The sequence below is a fragment of the Tyto alba genome, unplaced genomic scaffold (assembly GCF_018691265.1).
Source record: "Tyto alba isolate M040663 unplaced genomic scaffold, T.alba_DEE_v4.0 Super-Scaffold_6, whole genome shotgun sequence".
Lineage (NCBI taxonomy): Eukaryota > Metazoa > Chordata > Aves > Strigiformes > Tytonidae > Tyto > Tyto alba.
In genome coordinates this window covers 49,874,384-49,887,992 of record NW_024881327.1, presented here as the reverse complement: position 1 = coordinate 49,887,992, position 13,609 = coordinate 49,874,384, and positions in this window count along the sequence as shown.

Below are 13,609 nucleotides of genomic sequence, written 5' to 3'. Positions count from 1 at the left end.
CATGAGTAAATTGACCTCAGGTCGGTGTCACAAGAATCCACTGTACTTTACAAGGAGGCTTCCCACAAGGGGTTTTAAAATGCTTTAACTTCTATACATGAGCTTCAGACACAGGTCAGTTCATCACCCATGTCATCAGTTGCCTTCAGAAACAACACGTGCGAATATTTGTGTATCTGTGGGAAGAGGCGTGTGGGAGAGGGGCAAGAAGAGACAAAGTATTCCTTCAGGACAAAAATTATGCAGAGTCATACTCTGATTTCATCCTGCTTATTTAATTGACTTCATGTCCATAAAACTTAGGCCAGAATGAGGCCGTAATAAATAAGTGAAGCACCCAAACGTTCAACTTCTTATGAGGTATATATGATCCCCTTAGGAGGATATACACACTGATTTGATAAGGAACCCACTCACTACTAAAAGATTTATACTTGGATCCATTTCCAAACCAATTTTTCTTTGACTTGAAGCTTTCACTAAGACTCTTGTAGGGATTATAGAATTTGAGTTAAATGCCACTGTATTATCATTCTGTATACAGGAAGATTATTCTTTTAGCAGTTTCTCAGCAAAAGTCTATTCTCAGGAGAAGGAGAGAGAGAAGATGATCTAGAAAATAACACACAAAAGAAATGAGTGAGCCTGGATAGCCGAAAACCAAAGGGAGCAGTAAGAACCCCACATGTTTCTAAGCAATTCCCCTCACCTTGGTTCATAGGTGGCAGTGACAGGCAGGACTGTCCCACTGCCAAAGGTCAGAGAAGAGTCCCGATCCTGTCAACGAGGAGATCTGGAGCTTTTGACCCCAGCTAAGTTATACAGTGCATTATTCTTTCTCTCCTTTTTATATTGAGCTATGTTGTGTCAGAAGTCCATCTTCTCAATATCAAATGCACTTAAAATAACTCAGGCATGAAGTCTAAACAATATGACAAAGTAAGGACAACTGCATTTTTTTAGTGTTTTTAGTAGGATTGTGTGAGATGAGGGTTCGGGTTGTTGGGTTTTTGTTTTGTATTTTTTCAAATTTCAGTAGCAAAAACATCTCTTTGGTCATTTGCATTCAAAACCTGAATGCATACAGAGTCTTTTGAATCTTAATATTGATACAAGTCATTATCATCCTAACCATAAAAGTTTCAGGGTACGTAAACCAGCTGTACAATATATAATTGGCCAGACATACATGGAATTGAGAAAAAAAAAAAAATACCTATTTTCATTTGTTTTAACACAGTGGTTTGGTTCCCGTCAGAGAACACTCTGTCCCACCAACATTAATTTAGTTGATTTACTCAGCTGCCTAGAAGGAAACCATTCAACCCAGGAAGAAACAACACAGCAATTAGCAATGCTCAGGTAGCAGTGACAGGGGCTGCCTTGCCAAGTTCAGGACAGACCCAGGTCTAGTGGAGTAGCCAAAGGATTAAGAAAGGTTTGCGGATTTAATCTAAGAACAATACTTCTTAACCATTGCAGAAAGCCCAAAGGTCACATAAGGAGCGGGATCACCTGCTAATGCATTTTTAAGTAAGCAACTTCATTTTAAGAGCGACATAGATCCTGGAGCTGATCCTTAAGAAAATCACACACCCATGGACAAACTGAATTCTAGTGAAAACATTTTTCTTGCTCTCTTACTCATTGTTGGGCTTTAATCCTGTTTGAAAGCAGATCTTCCTGATATTAAACACAGCACTTTCTGCTTAGTATCCCTCCGCAGAGGCCTTGACCTTCTGCTAGTAAAAAGCCCAAAGGAACATCGTGTTAATGTTTATCTACCCCAGGACTTGCAGCTCTAGCAGAAGACAGAAACACACTGTCTGCTAACGTTTTCCCTTTCATAGACCTTTAGATGAAATGGAGATTCACTGCATGCACAAAATGCAACTTCTTGTGGTACTTCCTTAAAACAAATGGTAAAATGTTTCTCTTTTCTTCTTTTAGATACTGGCTGGGCAGTTGAGGGACCTGGGTGTGGTGCTTGGCTGGCTGCACACTTCCTCTGGGTCATAGCTGAAATCACTCAGTCTCTACCAGCCTTGGTTTCTTCTCCCTAAGAGAAGTCACTGCTAATGCTTTGTTTACTTGCATCATCAGCCAAATGCGCGCAATGCAAATAAATCACCAACCCTTTAAGTGTCTGGATTTACTAGTATTAAGAACAACAAAAACACTTCAGACATCCAGGTTTTTCAGGGTGTTCTGTTTACACCCCAGAACCCAGGTTTAATATTATATTGCAGAATGAAAACTGACTGTGCTTTAGGCACTGGCACTTAGAAACACTGGGATATAGTTGTCCCCTGCACCAACCCCCCCATGTCTCTCCTCCATGAGGCTTCGATGCGTACAGCACATGCCTGCCAGTCTCAGTCCTCATCTGCACAAGGAGCTCACCCCTTCACTCACACAGCACCCTCTTTTCCATATGCCCATTTCCACGTGCGGTCATGTATCTCCACTTCTGCATTTCATACTGACCTTGGTCTTGCTGCAGATAACACAGGAGACGCGTTTGACCTGCAGCTCAATGCACTTGCTGGTGGACTGGCATCTAGTGCAGCTTGAGCCGCCCTGCAGCACGCTGTCCTGATTCCTTCTGCCTCTCTGAGAAAGCTTGGCTTTCCTGTAAGCCCTGTATCTCATTAGACAGTCCTCCGCAGAGGTCTCAGATACTCCAAGACAACCCACATGGCACTAGATACCTATATTTAGACACCTAATATGAGACTTTGCTGTCTGAACGGTGTGCAGCTAAGGCTGAATTTCAGGTCCAGGTTCAACCACCTGAAGATGTCTGCATGGCAGGTGTGTATGTGTGTGCCGTCCCAGCTCTCCTTGTGCCAATGGAAACCTAGTCCATGTGGTCAGATGAGACAAGAGAGCAGTTCCCGTGCTGTCTGCAGTTGTCTCCTGCAAGGAGAGGGATGAATTGCTCTCATGAAGCCCTCGCAGTGCTGGACCATCTCCACGGGCTGCAACAAGAGCTTAAAATCCAACCCACACAGAGGCAGCCCACAGTGGATCTGTCTGCTGGAGGTGTCTGAAGCTGGACCTGACTGCCACCCAAAACTACTCTGAACTCAGTGAAATGTGTTTCTAAATAAGAGAGGCAGAGACAGGCAGGCAAATGTGGTGGTTGGGGAAAGGTTCAGTTCCAAACTTCTGAAGTAATGGGACCTGCAGACCATGAGGGAGTGGTCTGTTACAGCATAAAACTGAAAGTACATTTGCTTTTCTTGAATAAAGCCTTTAACACTTTTTTTCTACCCCATAGTCATGGCAAATGACTTGGAGCCCTGTTACTGCTTTGCTGGAGAGTGACAATGTAAAATTGTCGTCAGGGGAATCCCACTGCCAGCATATGTCACAGGGCATTTGCTGTTCATGTTTACATTTGCATGGCCAGAGCTTAAATGTTGATACTGGTTTCTTAGGGATTTGGGCCTTGAATTTGACTGACAGCTTCAGCAGATGCTGTTTTCATACCTGGCCCATAAATACATTCATGTCTCTATTAAACATTATCATAAGAAAGCAGGATGCCAACTACTTTGCTCCGATCCAGTAGTTCCTCTTACTCTTTTTCTGTAACACTGATTTGTATGGGTGCTTGTAGGACTCCATCAACTTCCTGCCACATCCCAAAAAGAAATGTCAAAACTGAAACAACCTTCTTGCACACCAAGGTCTTCAGCATTAACTGCAGCACAACTTCTCAGGAATATGAAGTGCCTGGACTGTCAGCACTTCTCTCTGAGCTGAAGAAAATACTGGTCAGGAATGTCCTGCTCCTGCAGACCTCTCCATGCACCCTGATCATGGCATAAAGACAGCAGACCTCAGAGTTTTTTCGGAACAGTGATTGCATACGAAAAGGGAAATAAGAGGCATTTCCTGTCTGTAGCAAGGATAAATGGTGTGTTTGAAGCATTGTTCCAGGACGTTTTGGTGCCAGCAAGAGATCTGTTCCATCATTTCCTTCCCAGCTGTTCACTGCCTTAGGATTGCAGCCCCTTATGCCACAAACTTTGTGCTGAACTTCACACCAGGCAGAAATCCTTTGGGTTAATGGCAGGAGTCACACGCTTGATCCGGATGATAAACTAAGACATATTAAAAAAATTATGGCTTTATGCAGCCTAGCAGCTGTACAAACAACACAGTTGGTAGAGCCACAAAATTAACCTTTTAGTCAGATATTTAATAGCATAAAATACAGCCCAGATGACCTACTCAGAATCAGAAACAGGTTTGTCTCCTGGTGCTGGCCAGAGCTAAACGACATCCCTTTGTCAAATGCAGGTTCCAGCAGGGAGGGTTTAGCAGGAAGGCAGTCCTTTGAGGGAAAGCCTGTATTTAGGGGATTGCTGAACCAGGGACAAACACTTCATCTGTTTTAGCCCTTGCTCACATCAGCAATGACTCTGGACCTACGCTCCTGGCACCAGCTGATGTTTGATCACTGTCTCCCATTCTTACCCTCACTGAAACAACCCTGCAGCTTGAAATCCTCATGCATCGTTAGCTTTAGTGGCATTGTCATTTCCTAACACTGGAAGTTAGGAATGTGCAAACAAATTGATCATTCCCCTCCATCTCCCTGGGATCAAGGCAAGGACCCAAGCATGAAGCTAATCCCTGGCCTTGCCTGTATCCAGCTTCCAGCAGCTAAGGGTGCTGAGCCTTCTAAAAACAGACTAGTTTGTGGTTTTCTATACTTTAATTTACAGGTTGTAAGAAGAGTAGTGCCAGCATCACAGCCCTAGGAGAGTCACCAGGAGAAGGTGGACCACTGCTCTCTTTTCCTTTGTAAAGAGCACAGAGATCAGAGGTGAGGATTCCTTCTGGAGGGATTAGCCACACTTGTGCTTTACCCTGCTTTATTTTTTCCCTGCAGCCTGTGATTTTGCAGTAACAGAGCTATGGCTGAGAGCATCTGTTAAGGAATTAGTTAGAAATGGGTTTACTGGATCTTCTGGTGTAACTCCAGGTAGCAGAGATAAGGACCAGTTGAGAGTTTATAGCGGTGAGGGAAAGGCAAGTGCTGGTGGTGTCATCTCATTTGCTCCTTTTCTATGCAATCCCCATACTGCTTTCAGCAAACAAATTTTATATTCTGTTTTCTGCTTCTGAAATGTCATGCAAACTTTTGTGATAACACTATTAGTATAGTTGGGGTTTTTTTCAGTATTAGTAGTGCCAAATGAAAATGAATAGCACACAAACAATACCCCTTTCTTCCCTAAACAGTGCCATGTCTTGGTATTTCTAAAGAGCCTGACATTTCTATGGTGCTTCATAAACAGGAGGTCAGATTTTGGCTTGGCACCAAATGGGGTCACATCAACATCAGAAGCACTTTAGGGGAAGGTCCCCATGGATGGACACCAAACCAGTATCTGCAACCCGCCAGCCCCAGACTGACCCTTTCAGGTCCATCAGGGCTTGGATTTCTCCAGAATGGAAAATGCTGATGAAGACCTGTTGTCATCTAAGTTCTCTTTTTTCCCCTTTACTATGCGATCTAAAGCAAGTCTGGCTCTGTCACATATCAGGGGCTTATTGGAACTTACTCATTTTATTCAGTAAATTTTGCCAGAAATGTTTCAGCAACTCCAGGTGTTAAAGAAAAACTTGGCATTTAGTGGACTTTCGTAGCAGTTCACTGGGCTGCAGCCACAGCAGCCGTACACATCGCATTGCCTTTTTCCCTCCTGGAGACAGGGCAGCTGAGCACAATCATCCTGTTTATTAAAAACACAGGTGTCAGACCTGGGGCTGCCCCACAGTGCTGGGAAATGTTCATGTCTTAGAGACTTGCTCTTCCAGATGATCGCGTTGCCCTGCTGGTCATGAGGAATGGAGCAGATCTGAAGATGGAAGGGTTCACAAAAGGAAAACAGCAGTTTGGGGCAAATTCTGCTCTCAAGGACCCTTCATGGGGTTCTGCTGGTGTCAGAGTGGGATACAGGATCCAGCAGAGCATCTGCCATTCAGGAAGAAGTGAGAGCAAAATGGGATGTTATTTCCTTGAAATGTGTATGCCAGAAAAGCCTCTCCTCATGGTCTGTCTGCCTCTCGTAAGGAATTTGGTTTGGCCATTAATTCTTCTCCCTGAAAGAGGCTTTCACTGAATAACAATGAATCCTTGTGTGATAAATAAACTCCACTCGCATTCCCCGGAGACCATGCTGGTTTTTAAGGCTTCAGGATTGTAGGGTGCAGCTCAGCATGAACTAAGCTGAAAACTGATGTAATCCTGATGTCTTAGGGCCAGAACCGCAGCAGTGGAAATCAGCACCTCCCCTTTGACCTCAGCAGCCCTGAAACACTTTGGTTCCTCTGTGTCTGTGTAATTAGGCATGGAGCAATTTTATTTTTTTTTTAATCCACGTGGAGTTTAAGAAAGCCATACTTCTGAAAATCGGCATCAGAAAACAAGAGTGGTAAGGAGTGAGAACAAGCTCCCTCCATGCACCCAAAAGCCACATCAGAGAAGAAGGTCTCAACCTAAATCTAGCACAGCCTGTAACAGCTCAGGTCTGGCCCTGTGTCCCCAGAGGTCACAAGACACGTGGAACAAGCTCCTTCACCACGCAAAGCAGCGGATCCAGCTACTTCCATCTTCTCTTGTTCCCCCATCATTTTCATCATCTGCTATTGCATGGGGAAATCACTAAGACAACTCGAGGAGGACCACTTGGGTGGGCTGTGTGGTCCTGGAACAGGAACTGGTGGCTTTTATTAGCCACAGCTGATATACCTGTCCCTCCAGCAGTCTCATGGGGATATTCCCTTAGTTTCAATGACGTTGACCTATCTCCCCTGGGGACACACGAATGAAAGCACAAAGCAAAGCTCAGTGCAACCCTTACTTATTTCTGAATATGTGTTGAAGCCTTAAAAAATGATGAGCTGAGAAATTACACCTTTTTACTATCTTTTATTGAATGCCATCAGGTCATTTGCAGTAGTTGGACAGGTCGCCTGCACAGTCTGGAAATCCCAATCTTTGCTACAGCAGCTTCACAGAAGCATCTGTTGAGATTTTTTGTACTAAAATTGCTTTTGTTTTCAGGCATTGTGGAATTCATAAAGAGAAATTCTGTTCACTGTTTCTCTGCAGGCTTAACAACCACAGCATAAAATATACATACAGATTTATCCTATAGCAAGATTTGTCTTGCACCTAAAGAAAAAAGTATTTTGCTCAAATTGGAGGTTTTTTGTGTTGAAGTAACCTTTGCCTTTGTAAAAACAACTGACAACATAAAAAGCACCCTGCTTCTTTGTAAAGTAAAGATTTTTCTTGGAGGGTTTTTCTTTTGATGAAATCTTGCCGACTCAGCAAAGTCACTGTGCAAAGCTCTTCAGGCCCAAGTTAATGTTCTACTGAAATTCGTTGCTTCAGGATTAGGTCTTAATATTGAATGTCTACAAAATGTAGACAAATGTCTAAACTAAATACACAGGGGCTAATCGTCGTTTCACATAATTGCAGTTGAATTCAGAGCAGCAGCAGTGAAGGCACTCCAGTTGCAGCGCTTGAGACCTTGTGGTCTCTGTGAGGTCCCTCTGGCTATATATCCTTAAAAGCTGTAGACACATCTTCATCTATTATATCACACACACAAACACACAAAATCAGCTTTCACTAAATATACCTATTCTTACATTCTTAACATTGTTTAACATGTGTTTATCTATTCATCCCTAAGGTTGCCTTGGATCAGGGGAAAACACACTGAATTAATGACATTCAATCTCTCTTTTAAGGCAGTTTCTTCTATTCTTTCATTCTGGGAAACCTTTCCACCTCCCTTGCAGCGAAAAAAAAGCAAGGGATGGCTGGCCATCCCTACTCCTCCATGGGAAGTGTAGTCACCACATGACTAAAATGATGATTTTTTTTTTTTTCCTGCAGCTCCATCGTAGAGGAAAAGTGCAGGTTGGTCATGAAAGCTTTTCTTTCTGGTCATAGGGTGGTCATGTATATATATGGTCACATTTATAGTGTGTATTTTTCTCTGTACTGAAATAGCCACAAACACCACTAGATGTCACAACTGCTTCACTCTTCGACTTTATTTTACTGAACAGCCTTGACTGGAGAAGGACCTTTGCAGGTTTAGCTGAAGAGCAAAAAACAAGGACCATGCAACTAAACAAAACCAAGGCTTTATCTTTAGGAAGTGCAAGATGCTTTAGGACAAACCTTTCCTGAGCAAAGAATTCTACCTCTTCTGAAATCCTCTGGTTTCAGTCACAAAAAGACTGCAGCTTGTTCAATTTGAAGGAAAGTATCAAACCTGTGAGACTTCCCTGACTCTGAAGCTACAGCAGGAAACTGGGGAGGAAAAGAGGTTTGAAGAGGGACACAAAAAACTTTACTGAATACAGGAAAGCAAAGTGACCATGAGGATATTATTTTATCCTTTATTCTGATAATTTTGGTGTTGGAAGTAACTTTTCTGTACTTCCTCTAGAGTTCGCATATGGCATTTGCATTGTTGCTGTGGTTATTGATGCTTGTTGGTCCTGAAACTCATGAACACCCACCTCCTCCTACTGAAATGGTTAAGAAATAACATCAGCTGAACATAATTAGGACAAACTTGGGGCATTACCTGTCAAAGGGAGCTAATTATAATGCCAGACTGCCACAGAGGTTGGATCTGTCCTATTTTATCAACTTGTGGCAGAGGCAAATGTTTGCAACGCAAAGGAGTGAGCATAGCTGCCTTAGCTCATGTGAAGGTCGGGGGAAGAATATTCTTCCCCCCCTTCCCAGAATAGTCTGATTTCTGTCTTCTCTGGTATAATCCGTAGGAATCTGTTCATCCTCAGGATTTAGTACTGAGGTTACCACAAAAGAAAAATACACCTTTTTTGGAGGGAGGTTCAAACTATCATCTCCCACAGGCCTTCAAAGAGCTTTTCTTCATCCTCAACACACTGTGGTCAGTGCACCAGCCTGTACCATTATTATGCACATGAAAACATAAACAATAACAAAGCTGAAGGTAATTAATTCACTTATTCACTTTGTTGTGACCAGTAATTGCTCCTGTGGATTCCTTTTTCACTCCAATGACAACATTCATTACAAACAAAACCAAAACTGAATTCCTATGAAATTGCTATTAAAGCATTTCCTGAAGGTAAAAAAAAAAAAAAAAAAAAAAAAGAAAAAAAGAAAAAAAAAAAAGGACTAAAACCAATAAAAAAGAGAAAAAGAAAGCAAAAGTGTTCTTCAGAACAACGGCACCTTACAAAAAGCGGTAGACCTGTTCAGTGGGGTGTTCTCACTGTGCTGAATTTGTACAATATACACCAGCCTTGCACAGCTGCTACTTTCTGTCCTTCCCACAGCATCACATCTGCTTCCTCGACAAATACCGACCAGAGCCTTGCATCCCTGCCCAGCACCGCTGCACGTGTCGCTTCACAGCAGCCACCGGCTGCTTCTTACTGAGTTCAGTTTAGCGAGCCCGGAGCTGAGGAGTGTTAATTCCCATAGCTGTTTCCACACAGAGCAGGGAAGCTCCCACATATCCACTGGGATAACTTGCAGGCATCTCCTCTCCTGCCCAGTGCTGATGAATTTTCATGCAAAGCAGACGTGCACAACTCACCCCTCCGCAGTCCCACACTGCCACCCGTATAGACCTGCTATAAGCTTTCCACGTTGCTTCTCACACACTGTCTATCAGCATCCAGGCTAGTTTACACACCAGGATGGTCTTTCAGGCTTGAATCATCTGGCTGCTCCTACCCTGCATCCAAGGCAAGGATTAAGCCAAGGAAAAACCTGGTTTAACTTCAACCCTAAAATGGAGATGAAATGGAAAAGTCCAGGAACTTTGTGTCCCACCACTTAAATTCTTCAGCTAAATGAATCTTAAGTGTCCTTTTCTAAAAGCTGAATGTATTTAACAGGAAAAAGATTTAAAATCTCACAAAAGTAAATGGCACTTTTACTTTGAATGAGCTTTGGATCAGAGCTCCAGTGGGTAACAGAGGAAGCCCACTGGAGGCTCTCCCACCCATGGCTCTCCCACCTCTCTGGGAGATGATCCACCATGCAGCATTAGAAGCATGCAGGCACAGAGTGCTTCTCCTGAGCAAGAGGCATTTTGCAGCTCAGTGGGGTTTCTGCTTGGTTACACCACTTCAGTGAGTGCCGCAGAGGATTATTAGCTGTTTGCACTCACGCTCCACTGAAACACCCAGGGACATTTGCCATCAAACAGAAATATTCGCAGTATTCAAAATCACTGGGATTATTCACAAGTTTAGAATTAGACAAGCCCAAGTCCTGAAGAAGACCACAGCAAAATACTGCTCATCATAAATCTGCAGGTGACAAAATATGATTTTGATTTGGTATACTTGCATAGTAATAAGAAAATCATACCTTCTGCGGTGATACACATAAAGGCATTCCAAAGACAAATTTTAAAGTGGCCAGTTTCTTAGTTATTTACATCATCCTTATGACCAAACAAATTCGGGAAATATAGTATAAAGGAGAGCTGGAGTTGTAATCTGATCTCAGATAGTCATCTTAAGTGTCTTAACGAGTCAAAGGTGACAAATAAGTTATGTGAAAAGGCACATGTAGCCACAGAGGAAACCTTGAACACATCATCTGAGAGTGCAAGGGGGCAAAGCCACCAAGGGTCCTAGCTGCAGGAACAAAGTCATCTGCTCACTGGATATCCATCCAGCGCCTTTAACCCCACAAGCTGGAGCTATGCCCTTATGTTCCCTTTGCCTCTAGTTCCCCATGTCCATCTTCTGTGCACTTGCCTGTTGCCTTCAGTGTCAGACTGGTGTCCCCTTCTCATCCACACCGGCCTTCTGCCATGCTGGCTCTGCTTCCTCCACGCTGGGGTGGACTGCAGAGGAGAAGGTGGACCATAGAGGAGGAGGTGGACCACGGGTTAGGGGATGGACCACAGGGGAGGAGGTGGCCCACAGCTCTCCACTGATGGACTGTAACACGAACCCAGAGCAGTTCACACATCTTGAAGCTTGGCCAGATGGTTCCTACCTGTTTGTCTGCATTCACCCCATTTGCATGACTTGCCTGTCACAAGATAATTTATTACACCGGCTTTAGTCAAATTCCTCTTCTGCAGTTTAAAGCAATGCTTTTTTTGGCTGTCTGACTTTAGATGCAAACTAAAACCAACTGAGGCCAAGAGGTCTACTCATGCTCACATGCTTTGCCAAATGAGCATTTTCGATAGGTTCAGTGACGCTTTCTTTTGAGATAATAGCAAATCATAGCTCACCCAAGCCTGGTGCCAACTGCCCTTCAAGTCTGGAGGGAAAAGAAATTCAGCCCATAATTTACGAAAGGGAAGGGGAAAGGGAAGGGGAAGGGGAAAGGGAAGGGGAAGGGGAAGGGGAAGGGGAAGGGGAAGGGGAAGGGGAAGGGGAAGGGGAAGGGGAAGGGGAAGGGGAAGGGGAAGGGGAAGGGGAAGGGGAAGGGGAAGGGGAAGGGGAAGGGGAAGGGGAAGGGGAAGGGGAAGGGGAAGGGGAAGGGGAAGGGGAAGGAAAGTCAAACATTTTTTTCCCATTTCTATTCTCAATATGTAGCCCAGAATTTCCTAAGTCAATTTAGTAATTCATATATGAAAACATTAATAATCATAGCTATGGATATAGCCCATCTCCTGCTGCATGTTAGCCTGGAGAAGCACCATGTGAGACCCAGCGAGGCTTCCTCCCTTCTGCGTCCTGCCCAAGCTGTGCCACTTGAACCAGCCTGTCCCCAGGGAATGGAGGGATGGTTCTGAATCAGAGATGCCCTAGGTGATCATCTTCAAGACACCAAAGGTTAATTGTGTATTTTGCCTCCACTGCGTGGACTGACCTCCCCAAGCATTGCATATGTTTGTCTAGAAGGTCCTTGCCCACTACCAGAAAAACATGACGGTTTCCAACCATCTGTTTATCAACAGGGTGACAACTAGGATTGCCAGGTGAAAACTGAGAGCCCTCATGTCTTTTGTCTTCTTGGAAATGCATTGCAAAAAACCAACCCCCATGGCTGCTCAGGTTTGATCATGACCCAACAATGCTCTTTAGCAACCTGGCTGCTGGCATCTGAGTGTGTTAAATTAGACCTTCATGGGTGGTGAAGGCGATGGCAGGATTGATATGGTGGCAAGCACTGGATGCAGGGAGTGACTGGCTGCTTGGCAGGCAGCTCCATCCCCAGCACAGCCACGTTTCACCATCCTTCTGATGGGAAGGTAAACAGTATAAATTTCAGTATATTGCCCTCCATCTTATTCTGCAAAAATCAGCTGTCACATTTTTGCGGTGCCCTGGCTGGTTACCAGAAAGCATCCCCCACTCCCACCCAGGTTTCGTGGGACCTTTCAGCTCCATTTCCTCCTGCTGAGCACACCTCAGTGTAGAACAAGCCCAGTAAACGAGTCACGTCAGGGGTTTTTCTATGAATCACCTAGATTTTTAAAACCGTATCTCACTCAAAATGTCAAAACATTTTCTATCTCCGTCTTTGGATCCATTTGCAGCTAACACTGATTTCTTATTCATCAGCTTCACTCAACTCACAGGAGTTGTTCCTGCTTTGTGTGGAGGTGAGGAACTGTGGATCGTCACCCTCTGATCAGTATAAGCCTTTTACTAGATCACACTTTCCTAGCAAGTAAGCAACAGCTTGGGCTGACATGAAGCACTCTGTAATTTCTGGAGTAGATCTGAAAAAACCTCTCTGCATCTTCCACTGAATATTCTGAATTTGGGAAAATTTTGTATCCACCTTTTTTTCACTTTGACCCATGTCTACTGAAATTGCATTTTCTGCTTTAAGTAATGCAATATTTTGCTAAAGTGTTATGATGGTTCCCTGATGTGAGAGACTGGGAGGTGGGAGGGGATGTGGCTTGCATTTATCTGGGGTAGGCACATCCTGGAGGTGATGGGCCCTGCCTAAAATAGATGGGGTGAATCCACCTGGCTCTTTCCATCAGGCTCCATGTTTGCACATGCTAGATGCTGATGTAGCTTTTGAGTGGGAAGTTATGTGAGACAAATCCTAAAGCTAGAAATAAGTTGCTCCTGGTCCTGCTACAGCTGTCTAATCAGCAAAACGGGTGCAGAGATAGATCTATAGATGGTTGAATGTATTGTAGCAGACAATATCTGTCTGTGCTTGGCCAGCCGTCTGGCTAAATATCAGTATTGATCCTGTAAATAACGACATCCCTGAGATGTCTAACTTAGTCCTCAAGCAGTAAATACAGGCCTTAGGGCATGAACTCCACTGAGTTTTTCTTGGGAAAGGCAGCCATCTACTGTAGAGTAACTGCATAATGTGGGCTCTCCCTCACATTAGATGTATCTTACATATTTCTCTCAAATTAGTCAAATGAGGACTAGAAAGGTATCATGTTTCTTTCCCCTCTCATTTACTGAATATTCAGTTTGGAACTTCAAGTATTATTTAATCCAGAAATGTTCAAGTTTTGCCAGTTTGGATGGTTGAAATAAGATAAAGGAACTCACATTAAGCATGTAGTGACTTCACCACTTTTATGAAGCTGAGTAGAAGAGCTGT